This window comes from Dendropsophus ebraccatus, chromosome 6 (assembly GCF_027789765.1).
Source record: "Dendropsophus ebraccatus isolate aDenEbr1 chromosome 6, aDenEbr1.pat, whole genome shotgun sequence".
NCBI lineage: Eukaryota > Metazoa > Chordata > Amphibia > Anura > Hylidae > Dendropsophus > Dendropsophus ebraccatus.
This window is the reverse complement of record NC_091459.1, coordinates 40404457-40428745: the sequence shown is the minus strand read 5'-3', so window position 1 is coordinate 40428745 and position 24289 is coordinate 40404457. Positions and strand designations below refer to the sequence as shown.

The window sequence follows — 24289 nt, the reverse complement described above, 5'->3', positions numbered from 1 at the left end:
CAATAATTGAGTGGTGAAAGAAAAATTCCAGGAGTGTCTTGGATATAGTGTCTCAGTTACTCATTCACTATACTTTTTCTTTTTTATACCACCTATTGTTTCCTGCAAAACCGAAAGGAAAATGACTTACAGTTATAGGTCACGGCATAACTTTGCATATATTTGGGCTTTTATTTGTAGCTCTTCTACATACACCTTTTGGCAGATACAATTCTATTACGTGTTGGGAGGATTCAGACAACGTAGAAGAGCAGGTGCAAGGAAATTAAGTATTCAATCACTTCTTTTGGCAATGCTGTCAATAATATAATGGGTGCTGTTCAAGTGATTTGTATTCCTGTAATAGAGAGAGAATGGGGACCGTCAGGAGAAACCTTTTAAGAACTTTGAAGCACTCCAGGTGCACATATATTGCATACTTATCACCAGTTTTCCCACAGTGTCCACAGGCTGATAAGCAGAAGTTATAGAGTTATACCCCTCAACTGATCACACTGACGGCCTCTTCTGTGTGTTGGCAGTAGATTCTGTAATGTGCCCTGTGGGATGGAGCCTGGCACTGATGTTCTGTGTGTTAGAGCTACAGTAGCAGGGAGTCAAAGTGTCAGGCAGCAGCTGTATCCTATATGACACTCCACACAAGGAGAAAGGAACCTTGGCTCGCCAGCTGTTGCAAAACTACAACTCCCATCATGCCTGGACAGCCAGGTTCCCTACCCCTGCTATACACTGAGTCTGGGGACAGAAGATTTATGTCACTGATTTATCTAGCTCACTGCCCTTAGGTAGATAGGACTCCAAACAAGTGCAGTAATAATACTCTCTCTGCACAGCCAGAAGCATCATGGGTAATGTAAGCAGCAATAAGAAATGATATAAGTGGGGAAATGAGAATCAGAGAACCCGTGTATGTCACATCAGCCAAAATATGTTTACACAAGAAATCCTACTTTATTCTCTAAGAACCGTTTGCAAAAAAAAATATCCTGGATGGCCTATTTAGAATGGCCATATAACAGATTTTTTATTATTGAATTTTAGGGGAAACTAACAGCAGGTTAGAAGCATCTAACCTATTATGTCCCCATAGCGCATGGGGCCATGAGCTTAGGCACAATTTTCTGGAAATTTTAAAGGAGAAGTCAGACAAAAATTTGTGTTTAAGTATTGTATTGGCTCCCAAAAGTTATACAAATCACCAATACACATTTATTACGGGAAATGCACAAATTCCACTCCCAGAGCTGTGTCGCTGTGGCTGCTGGAGATGGCAGGGGCATGCTCAGTGTCAGTGTCCCCCTCCTGGTCTCCCTGCCGCAGCTCTCCCTTAGTATGCCGCTCCCCACCAGGGCACCCCTCTGCTCTCCCCCAGGGTGCTTCTCTCCACCGAGACCCCCCTGCTCTCTCCCAGGGTGCCGCTCCTCACAGGGACCCCCTTTGCTGTCCCCTATTATGCCGCACCCAACACTCTCCCCCGTGTGCCCCGTACAGCGGCAAATTCAAACTAACTGGCACCCAGCTCTTTTTTTTCCCAGCCGCCGCCGCTGCTGTCTTTCTCTCCTCCACCCAGGACTCCACTACTAACATCCCAGCAGGGAGATGTCCCTTCAGCTGCTGCAGGGGGGAGAACGGGGGACTCCCAGTGGGAGAGCTGCAGCAGGGAGACCAGGAGGGGGACAGAGCTGACACTGAGCATCCCTCTGCCATTATTCCCTCCAGCAGCCACAGCCCACACAGCTCTTGGAGTCAGGTCGTGACATCACCATTTTATCCAGGAAGTGAAGCCTTGATGCAGTAGAAAGTGCAGAGAAAAAAACACATAGGGGAAGATTTATCAAAGGGTGTAAAATTTAGACTGGTGCAAACTTGCCACAGCAACCAATCACAGCTCCACTTTTCTTTCACCAGAGCTGGAAGCTGAGCTGTGATTGGTTGCAGTGGGCAGTTTGCGCCAGTCTAAATTTTACACCCTTTAATAAATCTCCCCCTCTATATGCATTTCCAATAATAAGTGTATATTGGTAATTTTCATAACTTTTGGGAGGTAATACAATACTTTAAAGCGACTCTGTACCCACTATCTGACCCCCCCAAACCACTTGTACCTTCGGATGCTGCTTTTAATCCAATACCTGTCCTGTGGTCTGTTTGGCAGGTGATGCAGTTATTGTTCTAAAAATTTACTTTTAATCCTACAGCGCTGTGTCTAACGGTCAGGGCTTACATTTGTATATGCATTAGGCTGGCACAACCTCTCTGTCCTTCCTCCCCACCCTCCTCATCATTAGGAATGCTCCAGGCAGATTTCTTTCTATTCCCCACCTGTGTATAATGAACATGGGCTGCATCGTTAAGACACCTGTGCGAAGCTCAAACAGTAGTAAATGTTCCTGGGTCATTCCTAATGATGAGGAGGGTGGGGAGGAAGGACGGAGAGGTGGTGCCAGCCTAATGCCTATACAAATGTAAGCCCCGGCCGTTAGACACCGCGCTGTAGGATTAGAAGTTGTTTTTAGGACAATAACTGCATCCCCTGCCGAACGAACCCCAGGACAGATCTTGGATTAAAAGCAGCTATCTGAAGGTACAAGTGGTTTGGGGGGGGGGGGGGGGGGGGTGTCAGATTGTTGGTACAGAGTTGCTTTAATAAAAATTTTCACCAGACTTCTCCTTTAACTTTATTTAATATGCGGTTTGCCGCACTGGGGACGAGTGACCCTCAGAATTAATATTAAAGATTTGCAGTTATGACACATCTATATTTACTAGGTGGGGGTGGCGGATCAGTGCACTGAAGGTGGTAGTGGACCAACACACCTCATTTGCTTATTGAATATAGTCAAGAAATCCAGAAAACAGCAATTAGGAGATAATACTGGGCACAGCAGCATAAGTATGCAATTAAGCTAATTAAAAGCATTTGCAAAATTGCTTACTTACATTATCTGACAGTCATAAAAACATTAACAGATAAGAATATCCCTTTAAGTACGCCATCCAATACGTCATCAGAACCTAGCAATTTCTCCCATCCTCAATAGAATACTTCTTTTGATAAAAAGAATTAAACTACCACTGTAAATAATCATACAGAACCAACATGGAGCATTTATGGTCTGCTTTAAACAAAGTTTCAGACTTATCAGATATCACTTTTCTCATTATATCTCTAATTTTAGACGTGCAATAGGCCCTTACCTGGCCATACTGAATGAATGAATTGCCAACTCAAATTTATCTTGGAGTTTGGAAAGTGACAATCTATTGGACTCTTGAGGGTGAAGTATGTAGCTTACCTGGAGGATACGCGCTTGCTGTGGCTTAACTTCCCCATAGACAACACAGAATTGCTTGGTGATCCACTACTTTCCACAGCTCTCCTAGGTGAAGTTAATCCTATGAAGCACCCACCAGGTAACGTCAGGTGGCCTGTTCTAAAACCATGTCTGGCAGCAGAATAAGTGTCATTGTCAATGACACTTATTCTGCTGTCAGACACAGTATTAGGACAGGACTGTGGAAATTGGTGGATCACTGGCGTACAATGACTTATTGTATATCAGCGATCCACTGCTCTCCACAGTTCTCCTGGGAGCAGTTAACCCTTTGAAGTGACAGGACACACAAAGGCAATTTCACAGCTACACAGCTTACACTACTACCTCTGCCGGACAGGAGGTTTAATTTACAACCTTTAATTTCTTTACTGCTCTAGTATCTTGCCCCTGGTTATGTATGTGCTGCCCCTGGTTACTGCACTCAACAGGCCCCATTGTAAAAATGTTATCAATGAAGATGATTTTGGAGATAGTTGACCTAGTATTTGACATATAACTAATGGCTAACATATACTTTTTTTTTTTTTTTTTTTACACAAAGAAGCATCAATATACAGTGAAATAATGTATTAGGATACTCTACATTCTCTTCTGTAACTCTATGTAGATAGGTTACACAGACATTCCATTTGTCAATAATGATATTTTAATAGAATTAAGATGGTTGTATTTTGTTTTAGATAGCTCCATATGGGAAAGAGTTATTTAAAGAATGTCCTATGTAATTTAAGTAGTCTTCCCACATTCCCAGCCTGCCCACAATGAGGAAAGTTCAGAATATAATATACGGCCTAAGCAGCCGAACTTAGAAGTCACTAAAGTAAATTCTAATTCCTGTGCAAAGGATGTTTCTAATACTTTACATCTATTCATTTCTTATACTGCACGTTCTTTGTAGCAAAATCTCTTTAAGTTTCTAACACGATAATAAATGACCTTCTGAGAAAACTAGAGCATCTAAGAAAACATTTCTGCCTTGAGAATTATTTGGATCCTCTTTTCCCATAGCATTATGAAGGTCCGGCAATGTCAATTTCTATCCAAGCAAGACATTAGGAAAAGTCCTTTGGGTTTTGAAAGCTAAATCCTAAGACCAGAACAATGTGGTAAACTGTTAAGCTCCTGGTTCCATGTATATTACACTTTAAGTGGTTAAATATTATTCTTTCCCTTGAGCGGTAATTTGAGAAGAAGAAACTTTAAAAAAAAAAACTTTAGACCTGTTTTTAATTCATGTGAAGGAAAAACATTGTGCCCCAGCATTATACCTGCTCGTTCTGTCTTACATCAAACATAAAGAATACTGTATAACAAAGTTATGTTAATGTGGTGCTTGTATCTGTATTTCCTGAAAGCTGCTGACAGCTTTATAAGCTATGTGACAACATTTATATTGTTTCCTGTAAATGTTAGTCAACTTGTGAAAAACTTCCATCATAGGTTTACTTTGTGCACTTTTTTTATAACCTACCTTTTATGTTTTAATTTGATTATTTGCATCTGTATCTACCACTGGGTACCGTCTAAGGCTATGTTCACACTTAGTATAACACCGTCCGTTGCAAGGGACAGTGTTATACTGCCGGACACCGGGTGGCGTTCGGCATGTTCCTGTAGCCGATACTACTGTATCGGCTGCAGGAACTTTATCTTTTTACAATTGAATTGCGGGCATTGTTTAGTGTGCCCGCAATTCAATTAATCATTGACTACAATGTAAAATATGGACGCCGGCCATACTTTCCGGACGCTGTTTGCCGAATAGGCATGTTCATTATTTTAACGCTTGTTCTAAAGAATGGACGTTAAAATACAGATGTCAGTACACAGTGGGCGGCAATTGCATTGAATTTAATGCAATGCCATCGCTGCAGAAAAGAATGGTCGCTGATTTAATTGCAATTAGCATTCGTTCTTAATTGCAATTAGCATTCGTTCTTAAAAAAAAACGTAATGGGAACATAGCCTAAGGGGGCATTTACACGTTCCATGATTACAAACTCCGTTTGTAGCACATCGTCTGTATATGGAATGTCTGAATGCCCCTTTAGGTTGGATTCACACCAGTGTTTTACCCTCTGCCTCAATTCCGTTTCTCTTTTCTGTTTTGCTGACAGAAAAACTTAAACTAGCGGATCTGTCATGCCCATTTGCAAGTTATCCGTCATTATCAGTTTTTTTACTGAGCATGTGCAAAGGAGGAGAGAAACCAGTAAGGAATATAAACTGATAAGCAAAAGGATGCCGAAAGCAGCAAATGGATGTAAACAGTCCAGTTTTTTAAAGCCACTATGCAAATGAACCATTAAAAAAAAATCGATTATTTTGTAATGTGCAACTGAGGATGAAGGTATGTCTCTTACCATCATCCTCAGTGCCTTTCCTGGGCAGTTTTATTGTAGTTCTCAACCCCCAGTGCGCCGATCCAGCTCTGGACAGCCCATCCCATCTAATGAATATCAATGGAGTGGGCTGGCTGGGGGCAGACTGGATCGGCAATCTGGGGGCCTGGATCGGCAATCTGGGGGCAGTTACATTGAAACTGCACTGGAATGGCACAGAGGATGAAGGTAAGAGACATAGCTTCATCCTCAGCACCCCATGCACAATAGGAAGCTATCAGAAGGTTAAATTAGTCAAACCTGCTGATAGTTCCCCTTTGATATGGACAAGTCTGTTCAATAACAGAGAAAAATACAGGTGTGAACCCACAGGATATGTTCACTCTGAGCACTGACGTGTTTTTTAACTGTGTGTTTTTCTTCTGCCTGATGTTGGACGCCCAATAGAGTTTTTCTACATTTTCAAGAAGCTGTGGATATCGTTAGTATTCACACTGAGTAAAACAAGCGAAATACAACGGCGGAACCCCCACCACGGAACCCTGCCTGCCTCAGTGTGTCAGTGGGATGCCTCGCGCGCCTCTGATGCGAGGCATCCCATTGACACACTGGCAGGCGGGATTTGGTGGCGGGGGGTTCCACCACGGAATTCAGCCTGTTTTACTCAGTGTGAACGCACCCTAACAAGAAACTTTTCTAGTCATAACCCAATTTTTCCAGGCATAAAACGTGTACAACAAACATGTACATACCTCCAAACATTTGACTCCCAAATTGTAATACACTATAAACCCCATAAATTCTGAAACACCCCAATGGGCAAGTGGGCCTCTTCATTTGGAAAATGCCATTTTTGTACAACGTGTAAATATAGTAGAATACATAAAAAGTTGCCTCCCTTCTTTCTAGGAGTATTTCTCTTCAAACAGTCTTCAGCTCTTTGCCTTACTAGATGATGTGGCAGTAATGACATCAATATCACCTATGCAGCTTTGCCAAGATAAAACATTTTTGTTCACGTCTGGCATAGCATAAAAAGCTTTTTGTGTTTACTGAACTGGTGTTTGTGCATGTAGCTATTCACACAGTCCTTTCACTGAGCAAATCTTTGAGATATTGATTTAGCTTGATCTATTACTAAACCTTGCAGGTACAATGACAATAACTCCTGAACACTGTGTAGATATAGGATTCACAAACAGAAGGTTTATTTCTGGAGCTTTGTGCATTGTAAGAAAACAAAGGTGTGGAGCTAGGACTGTGCAGAGCTGCAAGTGTATCCGCCGTACTTCTATGAATCTTGCATAATGTTTGTAAGTACTGTTTTTCCCACATTATTTCAGGTTACAATGATAAATACTCATTCATGAATGAAGTCATGTAACTTTGTAATATAAAAACTGAAAAGAAAAAGTACTACTATTAAAAAAAAATAAAAAAAAAATAATAAATATATATATATATATATATATATATATATATATATATATATATAAAATTTTACTATGTGTGGCAGCAGTAAGAGCTGATACACAGCTCTATTGCCACCAACATTTGTGTCAGGAACTTCAGGGCTGCTGATGCCCCGATCTCCTTACTTGCTCTGTGCAGGAGCTGCCACTCACACCACTGACACAAGGGGGAGATTTATTAAGACAGGCATACTCATCTTAAAGGAGACCTGTCACCCCCTGTGCCGGGGTGACAGGCTCCTGACCCCCGTTACAGCCCCCTATACTCACTTGATCCCGCCGGGTCCCACTTCCTGAGCCGGTCGGGTCACGGAGATATCACAGAGACAGCAGAGTCAGACGCCCATAGAGAATTAATGGGGAGTCCAATGCTCCGTCATTCTCTATGGGCATCGGACTTTCCTGTCAGCGCGCGCGGCGGGCTTCGGGCGCTGATATCTCCGTGACCTGGCCGGCCCAGGAAGCAGGACCCGGCGGGATCACGTGAATATAGGGGGCTCTAACGGGGGCTCGGGAGCCTGTCACCCCGGCACGGGGGGTGACAGGTCCTCTTTAAATAAAGCCTGCCCCAATTTACCTGGCTGGATTTACTAAGAGGCACACACCTCTTTGTAAATTTGGCGGGACCTGCACCCGTCTTCGGGATTGTGTAAAAATCTCTACCCTTTCCGGAGAAGGTGTAGATTTCTGACATGGTTTACCCCTCTTTAAAGGTGTAAACCCTGAAAAATTAGGTGCAAGAGGAGTCCACGCCTCCTCCTCACCATGCCACCCCCCTTGCAAGCAGGTCTTATAGTTGGTGTACACCAAGGTGTAAAATTTGCACTTCTTCCATGGTATACACAAGGGGCACAGATTCATAAATCTGACCCAGAGTCTCTCCACGGCCCCTACGCTCCTTTAGTTTAGTATATTGCTCTGAAGATGGTACAGTGGCATGTCTGGTCACATGATCCTCCATATGAAGTCATGTATGGACAGAGGAGCCGTCTGGTGGCTCAAGGGGACCAGAAAGGGGGTGGAGCTACTAAACAGGTACACAGGAAATAGTAAGTGCCTCCCAGTCAGCACTGTTGGTAATTTTAATAATCATGATAAAAGGTGGCCAGACATTTGATGCAATAACAAGTGGAGTCAGAAATGCTTTACTTTATCTATGACGTGTAGTATGCTTTATCAATCAGACAGTGTACCATGTTACGCCATTTTATACAGAATAACTCTGGCATATGTCGAAGTATACCAGCCGCAGCAGGCTTTAGGACCATGTGGGGTCCCGGCTTGAATAGGGCGCAGGTGTCCAGTAAACCACAGATTAAAGCGGTTGTTTCATGGAAAGGGTATTTATTAAAATCACGACGCGTTTCGGCCGCCAAGTATGAGGTGGCCTTTCTCAAGTTGAGAAAGGCCACCTCATACTTGGCGGCCGAAACGCGTCGTGATTTTAATAAATACCCTTTCCATGAAACAACCGCTTTAATCTGTGGTTTACTGGACACCTGCGCCCTATTCAAGCCGGGACCCCACATGGTCCTAAAGCCTGCTGCGGCTGGTATACTTCATCATTGACTGTACGACTCCCTTGGACGTACCCCGGCAGGAGCTGCGGTGTTCTATCTACCATGCTTGATATAGAGTTGTGCCTATAATCCAGCACAACTCTACTAGGTGAGTGCAACACTTTCTTCCCCTGTGCTTGCTACTCTTGTCATCTTTTATTGCACCAGGAGGCGCCCCCACCCCTTCCCATCTTCTCTCCTCTCTGGCATATGTCTACACACCTTAAGAATACTTCTGTATTTTTTTTTTTATTAAAAAAAAAATCTATAGTAAAAGCATAGAAACATAATGGGTAATTTACTATTCCTTAATCATCTCTAGCGCCAAAGTTCAGTGCCTGTCATGCAAACGCAATTCAGCAAAAAATAATAAATCCCCCCCCCCGCCTTATGGAGTCCACTCAGCTTAATGAGTGAATAGAACTGTTAAAAACAAGTAAGAAGAAGCATTCTAGGTGACTTCTTGTATCCGTATCACATGCAGTAAATCAGAATTTCTTAAAAATAGCAGAGCTGAAAATTTATGGAAACAAAGGGGGCCTTTGGAGATAAAGTCATATAGTGTGCAATATTGTATTCTGGATCCGTCCTCCTCATCCAGATTAGGCATGCATATGTCAAGCAGTCAGAAACAGATGAAGTCAATTTATCTTGTGCCTTGCCTCCTTCGTTGGGTGAGAGGTTAGTTTTGTTTGTGTGCTCCCTCATTCTACACGGGCCATTAAAGCCTGGTCATGTGGGAAGAACTTGAGGTCACTATCTGAAAGTGAGTAGCTTTGCATTAGTGTGATAGTGACTTTTGGGTCTAATTTGATTACTGGAGACAGCTATACATCACATATTTGGATATGGGACGTTTGCATAAAAAATGTATTATCACTTTTATGTGGTTACTATATGAAATAAAAAAAATGGTTGATTGATATCTTAATTCTTAAAGTCTAAAATTAATTGTATCGTTAATCCCTTACTTCCTCAGCAACTTTTGGCATTAAGGCAGTGACAGATTAAATGTACCCTGAGCCTCGGGCTGTCCGCCAACCCTGGCCTGACCCACCACCCCATTGTGCACTGGCATGGGACCCTAGAGCATCGAGCTTGCTCAAATGAGTGTGTTTGCACTGCCTCACTAGCAATGGTGCAAGCACTAGATTCATACAGTGAAGGAGGATATAATCCAGCCCAAAGGTATTACTGAGAGGCATTGCTGGCCTAGCTCCTGTCTCTTTGACTCTGCTGCCGTCCTTCTTACTTCATATAAGTCCCCTTGTGTAGTCCCCTTTAGTACATGCCCCCCTGTGTAGTCCCCCTTTGGCAGATGACCTCCTGTGTAGTTCTCCAAAAGTAGATGGCCCCCTGTGCAGCTCACCTAAAGAACATGGTTCCCTGTGCAGTCCTCTAAAGTAGATGGCCACCATGATGACAATATGTGATGGGGAATAAAAAAAACCTCACCTCCCACATGTCCCCATGGCTACATCTCTCCTCTTTTGTCTTTAGGAACAGGCAGAATGTGTTACATATACTGCGTGGGCCACAAGTCCCTGCCGCCTGTCGGCTCTCGGTTAATTGTGAAGACAGAACAGCAGAGCGCACCAGGAGAGCTGCAGTAACGGGGGAGTGTTTTTTTCCCATCATTTATCGTCGTTAGAGGTGAACAAATTTACTATAGGAATGAAGCAAAGCACTTCGTTCCTATCTGTATTCTGCTAATCAGCCTGCGGGCTATGAAGTTTGCTCTGTGCCGCCCCTCTCCACTTATCCCTCCTCCCTGGGTGCTGGGAAAACATAGATCCAATCCTGGGAAACTGGGAGAAGTTTCCCAGGTCTGGATCCATCTTTTCCCAGTACCCAGAGAGGAGCGTCAGGAAGCAGAGAAAACTTCAAAGCTTTAGAGTCTAATGAGCAGAATGCAGATAGGAACGAAGTCCTACTGTAAATTTGCTCATATCTATTTGTCATTATGGGGCCATCTTATTTAGAGAAGTTGCATTTTTTTGCAGGATAGTTCATATTTTTATTGGTACCATTTTGGTTTAGATGGGACCTTTTTATGTATGGTGCGACCAAAACTCAGCAATCCTTTGGCATTTGGTTTATTTTTATTTTAATGTAAACATTCTAGAATCAAAAGGGTGATAAGGTTTGTAAATGTTGAGCTTATTTACTGTTGTAGATCAACAGCTTTGCCAGCTATACATATAGAATTTGAACAAAAAAAAAATGCTAGTAACTCTCCTGAGTAACTGCGGAGGTAACTGGCATGTGTTAACCTTCCTAAGGAAGCAACATCAGCAGAACTGTTCATTAAGATCATATTAGATTTAGATTCCATTGTTGAGCAGAAACATACAGCCTTGAAATGACTGCGTGCAACGGTAAGTGTTGACAAGTGTTATGGAGAACACATAACCAATAGAGTCTAGAGAAGTGGATGTACATTATCTGGAGTGATAAATCACTCTTTAGGTAGTCTGTTAACAAATCTAGGTTTACTTAATGTTATAAACACATTCCATGAAGTATAACTAATAAATGTTAAGTCTAATGAAGAACAGGTAATGGTCTGTGATTATTATTTCCTGGGTGAGTAAAAGGAAATGTCCATAAAATGGTTTGTAGAGTTTGGTATGGTAGAATAGGACTGACCTCAACTTAAGAGAAATATGGTTATCTTTGGTTAAGTCACCCTTTATTCACAAAATATGCTAAGTAATTTTGAGTAATAGGTGGAAATTTGATGTAGTTAGGAAATGACAGCCATAAAGGGTTTGTCTTATTTTTAGAAAACCTATTTTCATATATCCTTTCTTAGAATTCTGAGGTAGTAGAGGTTCCCTATTTTGGATCCTCATCTCCTGAACAGGGTGGACAGTAGCTATAAAGAGTCTCTGTTAGGAACGTACGGCCCTAGTGAGCCCTAGTGCTAGGCCCCCAAATGTCTGTACCTACTTGCTCAACGGACCATTTTATTCCTACGCCAAAGGGCATGCTGAAACGAGACAAGACAAACAAACATTAAAAATAGTCAAACAGAAATGGGTCATAAAACCAAGCGGACAAATACAATACCAAATAAGTAGAAATGGGAAGTCTGAGAAGGGTAAGCCAGAGGTCATAAGAACCAAAATAGCGATACAGGTATACGCAAGCCAAATCCAAACTCGACTTGTGATACAAAAGCTAAAATGACTGCCGTGGCATATAAGATGGCGGTCAGAGTCCGCCAAACCACACAGAATGGTGCTGCACCATACAAAGATGGCTGTTGTGAAACAGTTCATGTAACCTTGTTTTTCACCTTGTTTTTCATTTTATGTAAGTGAACAATATTTTTAAATTTGAACTTTGTCAGACTTGATATGTTATGGGAAGCGTATTTCTTCCAGGAGGCCGTTCGGCGGAATTTGGCCAGTTTTGTTGAACAACATCCTAGTAAGATAAGTGATGCCTTACAGATGTGGGAACCCACCTGCAACTGCCTACTTTTAATGACGCAAATAAGGGTATATAAGATGTTAAATATAGCCATACCTTTGTGATCATCAATTGATAGCAGTGATTGGGGACGCCTAAAGCTCCTTGAAGTGACCTGTCGCTAAGGCTTGGTGATATTTTCCTGAAGAAACCCATTTCGGAACTCATTAATAAAGTGTGACAGTGTGGTAAGTGATATATTATATTTTCAATAAACTATGTTAAACTATTGATGATTTGTCTGACTTTCTATTCATGTTCTATACCGGAATCCAAATCTAACTCTAAGCAAAACAACTTATAGCAAGCACTGAGTAGAGTCCTTGTCCAGGGCATGATTGGACCAGTCCTCAAACATCCAGACCACACAGACAGGTAAGAAAGAAATATCAGTAGTGAAGTAAATGTCGATCACAACTAGCTTAACCGTCTGCAGCCCAGAATAAAGTTAGCAGGAAAAACAGATGGATGCGGTAGAATCCAATTAACACAGAAAAGAGTGAAAAGAGTAAAATAAAGCAGTGTTCAGACCAGTGCAAGACGAAATGTAATATATTTACAAAATCCTTGTCAGCAGTGAACCCTCTGCTGTACTTAATGGACAAAGGATGCCTCTGAAGCCCTGTTAGTTTATCTTACTATGCAGGGACTGTCCTGTCCTGCATTACAAAGACAATTTATTGATTTAAATGGAAACTGTGAAATTCTCTCTTTTTATTGTGCTGCAGAAAAATAAAAACAAAGACCAAGATTTAATAAACTAGGTAAAAGAAAAACTGATGTAAACCAATCACAGCTCATCTTTCAGCTCTGGTAAAATAAAAGCCGAGTTGTGATTGGTTGCTGTGGAAAATTTACACCAGTTTCTGACACACTTTGGTACATCAGGGTGTAACTGCCTTGTTTTCCGACAGATAAAAGCTGATGGTAAGGGTCTAGCAAGGAAACTCTTCACAATCAGCTTATTGTCATGAGACTCTTTTGAAAAGTAAGGATTGCCAAGGCCTGGATTGCATTCAGTTAAATTGCATTTTTTTCACATGGTGGGATCTCTTTAATTTGTCTTTAATAAATAACATATAAATCAATAGTTTGAATTAGATATTGTCTGGAAAATATTTGGACAAACATAGTTCCAGCTATTACCCAACCCAAGAGACATTTTTATTGGTCTTAAATGAAAAAATAAAAAAAATAACCAAAGTAAAAAGGATAAAGTTATATATTCTATTTTGTGCATTTGAATATTCGATGTAACCTCTTAAAGCATACCTGTTGCAATTTTTTTTTTTTTTTTTAAAGAAATCAACAATCAATGTTATGCATAGGGCCAGACTGTGGTCCATACTCCCACAGGAGGAGAGAGAGCTCTCTGAGAGCTCTCAAACTATAAGGTACTGGGAGAGAAACAGGAGGTAAAGTGCAGCCAGCCAAGTGTGATGCAGAATTATTATAGGTTGTAGCCTAGTTTAAAGAGATGGGTTTTCAGGTATTTTTGAAGGTCTTGATGGTGGATGAGAGCCGGATGTGTCGGGGTAGTGAGTTCCAGAGTATGGTGAGGCTCAGGCAAAGTCTTGGAGGCGGTTGTGTGAGGTACAAACAAGGGGGAGCACAAAAGGAGGTCATTGGAGGATGGGAGGTCGCGTGAGGGACGGTAGCGGGATATCAGGTCGGAGATGTAGGGGAAGGGACAGGTTGTGACTGGCCTTGTACATCATGGTAAACAATTTAAAGTGAATAAGTTGGGCAATGGGGAGCCATTAAAGGAATTGGCAGAGGGGAGAGGCAGAGGCAAAGCAATGGGAAAGGTGGATTAGTCGGGCAGCAGAGTTAAGAATAGATTGGAGGGGAGCAATGGTGTTAGATGGTAGACCAGAAAGGAGGATGTTACAGTAGTCCAAGCGGGAGATAATGAGAGCATGGACCAGCAGTTTTGTGGAGTCATGGGTGAGAAAAGAGCGGATTCAGGAAATGTTTTTGAGGTGAAAGCGGCAGGAGGTGGTCAGGGCCTGAATATGCAGTTTAAAAGACAGGGCAGAGTCAAAGGGTACCCTAAGGCAGCGGAGTTGAGGGACAGGGGAGAGAGTGCAGCCATTGATAGTGATTGACAGATTAGCAAGATGGGGGAAAAATGGTTAATTCTGTTTTGTCCATGTTGAGCTTTAGAAAGTGACAGGAGAAGAAGGAAGATATAGCCGATAGACACTCTGGGACCCTGGATAGCAAGAAGGTGACATTCGTACTGAGGAGATAAATCTGAGGTTCCCTTTAAGGGCCACAAACATTTCTATCTTTCCTTTTTTTTTTTTTTTTTTTTTGATGTGCTCAGTATTTTTTTTCACATATGTTATTAGCTGCAATGTTGAGGTGTATATAAGCTAATGCTAAATATACTGGACAAAATGCATGCAAAGCTTAATGCAGTAAGCACTGACGTTCTTTTAGGTATAATATAATAAATTGTAATACTGTATACTATATTTTGATATATTCTATTTACTTTTCCTTCGGATCCTACCAACACCCATTGAAGAAATATGTGCTTCAAATATGTGACCTTTCTCTTCATAAATAAGTAATGGCTGTGCCGAATCTTCTTGTGGCGAGGGGTAATTAATCAAGCAGGAAAATATTTTCAACACATTTTTGATGGACAAGCACAATAATATGAGGAGGTAATATCTTTACGATGACAGTTATAAATTACATAAAATATTCATTCTGGCTACATTTAGATACAGCAATTTTAAGATTTTAGAGTTTTTTTTTGTTTTTGTTTTTAAATCTTCACCACCTTTTAGGGTACAAACACACACACCGTATATGCAGCAGATACGCAGCAGATCTGCAGCAGATTTGATGCTGTGTTCAGTTATTTAGATCTAATCTGCTACGTATCTGCTGCATATCTGTTGCGTATTTGCTGCGTATACGGCGTGTGTGTTTGTACCCTTAAAATGAATTACCGATTGCTTTATCATATGCCTATTAATTTTCGCCGGCGGCATAGACCACCTCAGTATAATGACGTTATATATGGTATTTCATAGCTGTATATAGAATTTTAAACTTGTCATGATACCTTTTGTTTCGAATTCCACCAAAGAGATAACAGGAAGCAGCAAATGTTCACATGTTGAAAAGTTCCTAATTTGTGTCAAGGCACAGTAAACAATGCAGTGGAAGTCCCATTGATTTATGACACGAGGAAATCCGAGTAAATAGACACAAGGGAGGAATAGATTCCTGTTTCCCTCTGCTAGCAGATATACACTTTGAGCCACCCACCACATACATCAGTCATGTAAAATATAGGATATCCCTGAGAAGAAAAAGAAATAGAAGGAAAACAGACAAGGATGTCTAGAAGTTCTCAGAAAACAAGCCTCGAAACATGTCAAAAGGTTATATAACTTGAAATCAAGTGTTTGAATGTTCGGCTCCTTCCAGAATGATATCAGAGTGAAAGAACTATACATAGAAGATGACACCTAATACCTCAAAAAGCTGCCAAAGCCCAGAGCTCTTCATTCCCCCACATGCAAGCAAAGCTAAGCATGCATTGCTCGTGAAAACTTAGCACCAGGTACATTCAAATCTTACATATTTGATCCCTCTCTCCATGACATTTAATGTTTAATGAGAATTGGGACACCCCACAAAAATGTTATGGTCTCCTGAAGTTGGACTTCTGCTTGTAGAGTGTACCAGGTTGCTACACCAACAGTTGTCATGATATGGGTAATGGCTGGCCAAGTGGGCCAAACAGCTCCGGGCCAAAGAACCAGGGACACTGAAAGAACATAAGCCGGTGCTAGTGGGAGTGGTAGGCTGGCAGCTGGTAGCACAGTCAGGGCTAAGCAGGTGAGTTATGGAAGACGGCACAGGTACAGCATCAGGTTCTCACAGAAGAGTTGTGACAGGCGGCACTAGTTCAAGATCAGCGGTCAGGCCATACAGGGTGGGGATCAATGTAGCACACACAGGTTAGGCAGAAGTGATATCCAATAAACAGGCACAGGTGAGGTACAAGATAGCAGATCAGTAATATCACACCATTACAAAGGCAAAACTACCAGATAAACTGGTGAAGTAGCCCTAAAGAGGAACTATCAGCAGGTTAGAGTAATCTACCCTGCTAATATGTCCCTATTGCACAGGAGACGCTGAGGATGCAGGTATGTCTCTGTCTTTCCTCCTCTGCGCCGGTCTGGTGCAGTTAGTCGTGTGCTTTGCAGTCCAGTAAAACTGTAAGGGAGCACTGGGGCACCCATTAGGAGCACTGCCCACCCCATAGCGCTGATCTGTCCCCGGACATCTCATCCCTTTCTAATGATAATTATTGAAGAGGGCGAGGGGCAGGGCAGACCAGCATTATGGGGTGGGCAGTGCTTCTAATGGGTGCCCCAGTATTCCTAATGGTCAGTGGAAAACATAACTAACTGCACCAGAACGGCACAGAGCAATAGGGACATATCAGCAGGTTAAATTTGTCTAACCTGTCAATACAGGTAGTTCCCCTTTAAGAAGGTAGTGCCAGGCAGGGATAGGTGGAGTACATATTTAGTAAGGATGTTAGATTTAGCATAGGTGACTGTATCAATATTTTCCAGGCATTCTGATGGCTGCATCCAACTTCTTCAGCCACTGGTATTCAAATGCCGAGCGATCCGGTTCAAGCATGCTCGAGTTACACTCACCTCTAGTTGTTAGTGGATGAGTCAGATACTCTGTATCAATGATAACACTCGAAGCCCCATCATTCCTTCAATCATCACATCCTTGGCACGAGCCTAAAGCAATAAGTATGTTGTTGTGTACTGTAGTTACATAATAGTGATATTTGATAAAGCTTTAAAAAAATCCAAGATTTCAGAAATAAATTGGTTGTAAAAATAGAATTGAGGATTTACAGTAAATAACTCAGGGAATATACATCATCCCTTCATGTATATAAAAAGAGTAGGTACTTTTGATGCATTTTGTAACTTTTATAAGTGTTATTACGCTGCTTGGTCTGATGTAACATTAACCTCAGTATCATTTCTGTATGATGTTATATGTTGTAAACTCTTCCCAAAAGACTTATCTAGTCCCTAAAGGAAAGTGATGTTACAGAAGCATCTGAAAAAAAAGTGGCCTGTAAAATCTACTGCAGCTTTTTACTTTATATTTTTTTTAGGTTTGTTTATTTTTTATTTTTTACAAAACAAAACAGGCCAAATTAGCGGCATTAATAAACGTCACAGCAGAGATGTCCAATTCTAAGAAATTTACAAAACAAATATAAACCATAAAAAAAGGGAAATAAATCTTACCCCATTCCCGCTAATAAGTATAAATAGTTTGTATTGTAGGAAATATTGTATGTTTCCTCACACGTATTTGCCTAAAACTGTCAGAGCATTTTCCAGTAACAGAACTATGGGATAATAAGGGTTTCAACTGACGCAATAGACTTAAATTGGTCAGAAGAACCAATAAAAGACAATTATTGTTAATGATCATATAATCATTTAGATTAATAGCATTGATCATTATGTCAATGGCAAGTTATACCACCATAAACTGGATTTACATGCACAGAGTCCTTATAATAAATGTAATTCTAATAAACCAAACATAGATAGATTCTTATAGAGTTCTATGGTCATCTAGGTTTTGTTCCATAAAACATGAAGAGGTTTTATGGCTTTAATGTGTGCAAGAAAATGTGTGGGTATTAGAGATGAGCGCAACTCGAGCATGTCCTGAGTCTTAACGTGTGTCATTTCAATGGCCTATGGCTGTATCCATGATTTCCCAGACTCCCTAGGGGTGCAAACAACTGCATGAATGAATGCCGAACGATCAGACTCACACAGTATAGAACAACGGACAATTGATTACAACCGTTCAAATGTCTTGCAATGCTCAATGTCTTTTTTTCTCTGTTTTTGGCCATTTTTGGAATAATACATTTTTTGTATTTTTTTGTTTTAATACATTGGGCACAAAATGACGTCTGCAAAAAAACCTGTCAAACGGCCAAAAAAATGTTGAGTGGTTTATTTTTCCTAAAACATGGGTTAACAATGCATGTTAATGACTGCATGATCTCACTGATCAGCACTTTTTTGTGTCCTTTATCGGACCATGTAAAAAGACCCTTATAAAGTGATTATAGTCAGTCTCTGTCCTTGTTCTGCATTATGAAAAAGCTCCTACCCCACCATCCCTTGTCTGTCTGGTAAAGCTGGACAGAGATCCAGTCCATAAGAAGGCACACTATGGGGGAAGGAAGGACATGTGACCATGATGTCACTCATCCTCCTCCATAGGAACGCACTGCACTGACCCAATGCCAGAGTGACATTGTTTAGTCACACGTAAATCAGAAAGATGGGGGATGGAGTGGTCCTATCAAAATGTTTCGGTGTCTAAATGGCCAGTTGATATCAGCCAACTAGACATTGATAATCGTTTGACTAAGTAATAGATGTAACAATTTTAGTCAATGATCTGGTTTGATTGATTGACAATCAATACTAATCAATAGGTGTATGTTATGAACATAATTGGTTCTAGGTAATAGAAAGCTGCTGCATATGTGAAAGTATAATATTTTATACACTCTAAGGATAGTTTCAAAATGCTGATTCTCTTCAGTGTAAATGATTCATTGTTTTCATGGGTAAAGGCTCAGAGGTATATGGAATGATCGTTTTATTTTTCGTTGCAGACTTGCCTTTGTGGATTGTAAGTGTGATGTATGTAAATGAAAAAAAAAAATCAATGTGCTAAAATCTGCAGCTGTGAAAATCAGCGCTTACTCAGCAAAATCCCCAACAATACAATAGAATAGCTTATTTCTTGCATCCTCATTGTGACATCCTCATTGAAATCAACAGGAAAAAAACACAACTACTCTACAGCATACACTGACACGCTATGGATGTGAAATTCCATGTGAATGAGATTTACTCAAATCTCGGCCACATTGCTGCTACTGTAATATGCTTATATATACTCCTACAATGACCATACCGCCTGCCCCAGGCCATGACAACACTATTCCTATACAAAGGCAATACCAATCCGAAAAATATGTCATGCTTTATTAATCTCCATAAAAATGCTATAAAAATACATATAGTACCACAAAAAGGAATTAAAGTGTTATACATATGTCTTTATGATAGTACTTTCCTGTGTGCATGATTTTCTTTTAACTCCACTTTGTTGTACTATACGTGTATTTCATAGTATTTTTATTGAGAGTAATAAAGAATTCCATACTTTTACCTTTGTATAGGAATAGTACTGTAATATGCTGCAGATCTTTGCATAAATTCTGCAGCAAAAAATGTTCACATGGCGTAAGAGACCTGCAGTTCCGGCTGGATGATCTTTACTGCCGCTCAATTCAGATGCGGGCGCATCTGTGCGCGCCTGCATCTGAATTCCCCGTTGCTCACAATGGAGCGTGTGGCTAGAGCCGCATGCTCCATTGTGTGAACTGACAGGGTTTTCTGCGGCTGCTATTCATTGAATAGCGGCCGCAGAAAACTGAGATGTCAGTTTCTTGCGGTGCAGCTAGGGCTCCCGGCCAGAGTGTATACTATGTGTATACACTCCGTCTGGGATTCCCTCAGCGGCAGAACTTCGTATGTACCGTAGAAATCATGGCCGTGATCAACAACGGCCATAATCACTCTGGTACTTACGTAGTATGAACATAGCCTATAAGTTTATTTTTTTTATATGGGAAGAATATTCCAGCCTATGTTCCCTGTCCTTTATTCATGTTTACACTGTGTTTCTCTGAAAATAGGGCAGGTTCTTATATTATTTCCCCCCCCCCCCCCCTAAAAAAGGTTGAGGGCTTATTTTTGGGGTAGGTCTTAATTTCTGAGAAACACAGTATGCCCCTATATTGTAGCCCCACTCTATACGGTAGTTAGCTGCCATACTGTATGCCCCACCGTTGTTAGGCTCCTATATTGTAAATTCCCCTGTAACTAGACATCCATACTGTATACATATACATATACCTCTGTCCCCCCTGTGCAGGTAGTCCTCATAATGTATACCTCCCTCCCCCCTCTGTAGTTCTTCTCCCATACTATATACCCCCCCCCTCTGCAGTAAGGCCCCCATATCGTATACCTCCCTTTCCTCTCTTTAGTGGTTTCCCCCATACTTGATACCTCCTTTCCCCCTCTTTAGTTAACCCATGTATCCTCCATCTCCCCATATTCAATGTCCCCTACTGTGCATCTTCTTCCCCCTTCTGCCTCCCCTTTAGTTTGTGTTGAGCAGGTGGGGCGGGGCATAACAAGTCTGGCACTGATTGGCCGATGCTCAGCCACCCAGTGTCAGGAATTTGGTCAGCTGACTATAACTAAGGATTATTTTTGCACTAGGGCTTATATTTAAAGTCTACTCCAAAAAGCCTGTAAAATGAAGCCAGGTCTTATTTTCGGTATAGGTCTCTACAGTGGTACCTTGGTTTAAGAGTAACTTGGTTTAAGAATGTTTTGGTTTAAGAGCTCACAGTTTTTTTAAAATTGTGACTTGGATTAAGAGCATTGCTTTGGTTTAAGAGCTCCCTGTACTGTGTGGGAGCGCAAGGGGGCATGGAGGAGGGGCATGGTCTGCATAGCAGGGTCTACAACCCTGTACTCTGACCCAGGAAGTCTCCCTCACCTTCCAAATCATAGCAGATCCACTTCAGGCTTGGGCTTGCATCAGGGGACAGGACAGTGGGGGTAATCTCTTCATAGCTGTAACCCCTCTCTCCCCAGACAGAGAGTGCTGCTATACTGTGCCCACATCTGCCCTGCTCATTCCTTCATGCTCCCTGCAGTCTCTGTCAGCCCTTGTGTTTCCCATTCTCTCCATTACTGTACAGTAACTTATAATATCACATATTCTGCTGTTTCTGATTGTTTGTTTCATTTGTTTTAAATGTTATTCAGAATAATAAATCATTATTTTTGGGGTGTTGAACCAATTGTCTGTATTTCTATGATTTCTTATGGGAAAATTTGCTTTGGTTTAAGAGTGGATTTGGATTACAAGTAGAGTCCGGGAACGAATTATGCCCGTAATCCAAGGAACCACTGTATTCCTGCACAAATATGATGTGTGAACATTAATGTATAGTAAGATAAGATATTGCCTAGTCATTGTCTATAAGCAGAAGGTGATTCTCCCCTAGGCTTTCTTACTGTACATAAAGTAGGTGCAGTCAGGTTAATGAACAGCACTTAGTCTAATCACAACTAACCTTTGACACTACGCCCCTATTTATGTTCCCGCTTAGATTTTTATCTATGAGAGGGTTAAAACGGCTATGAGTAAGAGCAAATATTTACCTGAATTATTTCACTCCTGTTGCCGCAAAAATTACTGACAAGCTCTAGTACACACCGTAATTACAACACATTGGATAGTCCCATAGAAGTCAATGGAGACCTCCGTAATTTTTGCAGATCTGTAATATTTACAGAAGAAACATCAGTCCACAAATCCATAAAAAATACGGATGAGTAATTGCAGACAGAGCTACGGATGTGTGAATAGGGCCTAACAGCTATAGACTATATTTAAAATTCTCTTCTATAAAATATTGTTGGTTGTCGGAAGGTATAATGATAATTGAATGACCTTTTATTGGATGTAACCAGTTGGATAGGGAATGTTTCTGCTTTTACCTTCTATATTATTTAGAGGCTTGGAGCATTTATAGATACAGTGCTATGTGAGTCCTGTCTGACAGCTTTATCACAGGGTTGTCATCCCATTAAATCTAAGACTGACAATCTGGCCATAAACATTTGTTGGCAATAATCTTTATTGGTTCCAACCAATCAAAATGTGTTCCATCAGGGAAAAAAGGTGTAGACGGTTACTGATAAAACTAATAAAACTGCTTAATTCTGTCTGCTGAGAAACTACTGGCTGTAATGTGCAGCAGTGCCCACAAGCAAAATTTATGTCATGCATCAATATTTTTTTTCAGTTGTTGCAATTGTCTAAGGCACTCAAGTGCATGGCCTATTAATGTGCTTATATTGTGCCTATTATGTGTTCTTTGTGGTCAAACCATAATTAACAGAACTCTAATAAAATGCAGAGAGCCACCAAATAATAAATCTGTATTTATTATTTGCAAATAAACATAACCATGTTGTGCTGCGCTAATAAAATGTCCAATAGTATGGGAAAGCTAATAAAAGAACTGCCTACACTTCTATTTCATAAGTATGGTTTAAAAAAAACACCACTAACCAAGTCCGCTTAGCTGGTTATACTTTGACTTGTAGTCCTTTACGTCTCTGGTAGAAACATCAATAGGGTCGGCTTTCCCACAGGTTAATTACGAATCCTGATAGCGATCCGTAGTACCTGTGACGTCACAAAGGATACGATTTTTTTTGAGTGGTAGCAGTAACCACTAGTTGTAGCACGCAGCTTCACAGATACTAGTATATGCTAGTGTATCCTTTTATTATTTTTTGTACAAGTATATTTATTATTTCTCAAAATGATTAAAAAACATTTTGAAAGAAGAAAAAGGGTTAGTACATTAACCAAATATAGAATGTGATCCAGCATAAATTATACCATGTATAGCGTAGGACCAGTGGCAGATTAAATGTACCCTATAGTAGATGAGTATGTCCCCCTTTAGTAGATGACCCCTGTGTAGTCCCCCCCCCAGTAAAGAATGGGGGGGGGGGGATAACAGCTCACCTCTCACACACTCCCCCGTTGCTGCACCTCTCCTGGCATGCACGTAGGTCAATTTCAGAACACTGACAGGTGGATGGGACTTCCAGTGCAGGCAACATCTGTAACTCCTGCTGCCTATGCTGAATGACAGAAGAGGAGAGCCCATGCAGGGAAAGCTGCAGCAATGGGGGAGTGTGTGGGAGTTGTTTTTGATCATTTATTGTCATTATGGGGCCCATATACCTCATGGATCCTCCAGTGGGCCAGTGACAAGTTGTATGGCTGTGGGATGGTCCCTGCAGAAACTAGCAGCTTGTTTTTAATTTTTTTTTTTTTTTACAGAACTAAGAAGACTAGTAGCTGGCAAAGAGTTAACAGACTAAGGAAGTATATATATATAAGAGGTCGGGGTCCAGTCCAGATTGGTATTGGACCAGAGATCCAGAATCCAGCTACAGTAAGTGGAAATACAGATGTCAATCAGCTAGGTAAAACAGAGGTGAACTGTGAAGTGGCCAATAAGAACTAAACAGGGAGGAGATGGGTGTGGTGCAATATAAATACCAGAGCAGACGGATAAAGCTGTGTTCACACTGAAGCATATGAAACACAGAATAAGCACCAATTCCAAAAGTTCAGTCTATGTCATCCCTTTCGAGCCAAGGACCGCAACAAGGCCCCAACAGGTACAGTCATGACAATAACTATCTACAATTTGGGTATAAAAGGGTCAATTGCTATATAACCCAATATTCCAAGGAACAAGGTAAAGTGGCAGCTATATCCTACTGAAAATGACAAGCTTTACCTGAATGCTTACATTCTTGTGTTCACACAGTGCAGCATTATATACTGTATTCAATGTAAACCATGGGGGAGATTTATTAAACGTGGTGTAAAGTGAAACTGGCTCAGTTGCCCCTAGCAACCAATCAGATTCCACCTTTCATTTTCCTAAGAGTCTGTGAGGAATAAAATGGAATCTGATTGGTTGCTAGGGGCAACTGAGCCAGTTTCACTTTACACCATGTTTGATAAATCTCCCCCTATATATCTACTCAGAAAGAAAGGGACACATTCACAAGCTAACATGCCAGACCATAAGGTAGGAGTATGATATATGCAATGATTCATATTAGACTAGATGTGAATCCAAATTAGTTTTGAGATTTATAGAATTGAAAATTAAGAAACTGGAGGCAGACACCATCGTAGAAGCTGGAAGGGGCATCATGGCCTTCTCCGGGAAGTAACCACTACAGTGTTAGTAGGGTGAGGGTCTCCTGAGACACATAGGCTAAGCAGCAGCTGCTCAGAGCTCCTATGTCTTGTTAATGCCTTCCAACAGATGAATTTTCTAGATTTACAAGGACCGTAGGACT

General features: G+C 41.1%; 1 long non-coding RNA gene across 2 annotated transcripts in view; it reads right to left on the bottom strand.

The window, feature by feature from the left end:
- LOC138794774 (uncharacterized) overlaps positions 1 to 23790 on the bottom strand; it is a 45322-nt gene extending 21532 nt beyond the window's left edge. The window contains exons 1-6 of one of the 2 annotated variants that reach the window (XR_011363497.1): positions 23716 to 23790; positions 22464 to 22580; positions 21548 to 21666; positions 16889 to 16981; positions 15271 to 15510; positions 131 to 337 (exon numbers count right to left, since the gene is read on the bottom strand). This is a non-coding gene — a long non-coding RNA (uncharacterized lncRNA). The remainder of the gene's footprint in view (positions 1 to 130; positions 338 to 15270; positions 15511 to 16888; positions 16982 to 21547; positions 21667 to 22463; positions 22581 to 23715) is intronic. The other variant, XR_011363496.1, reaches the window with a different exon arrangement.
- Between the last annotated feature and the right edge of the window lie 499 nt (positions 23791 to 24289).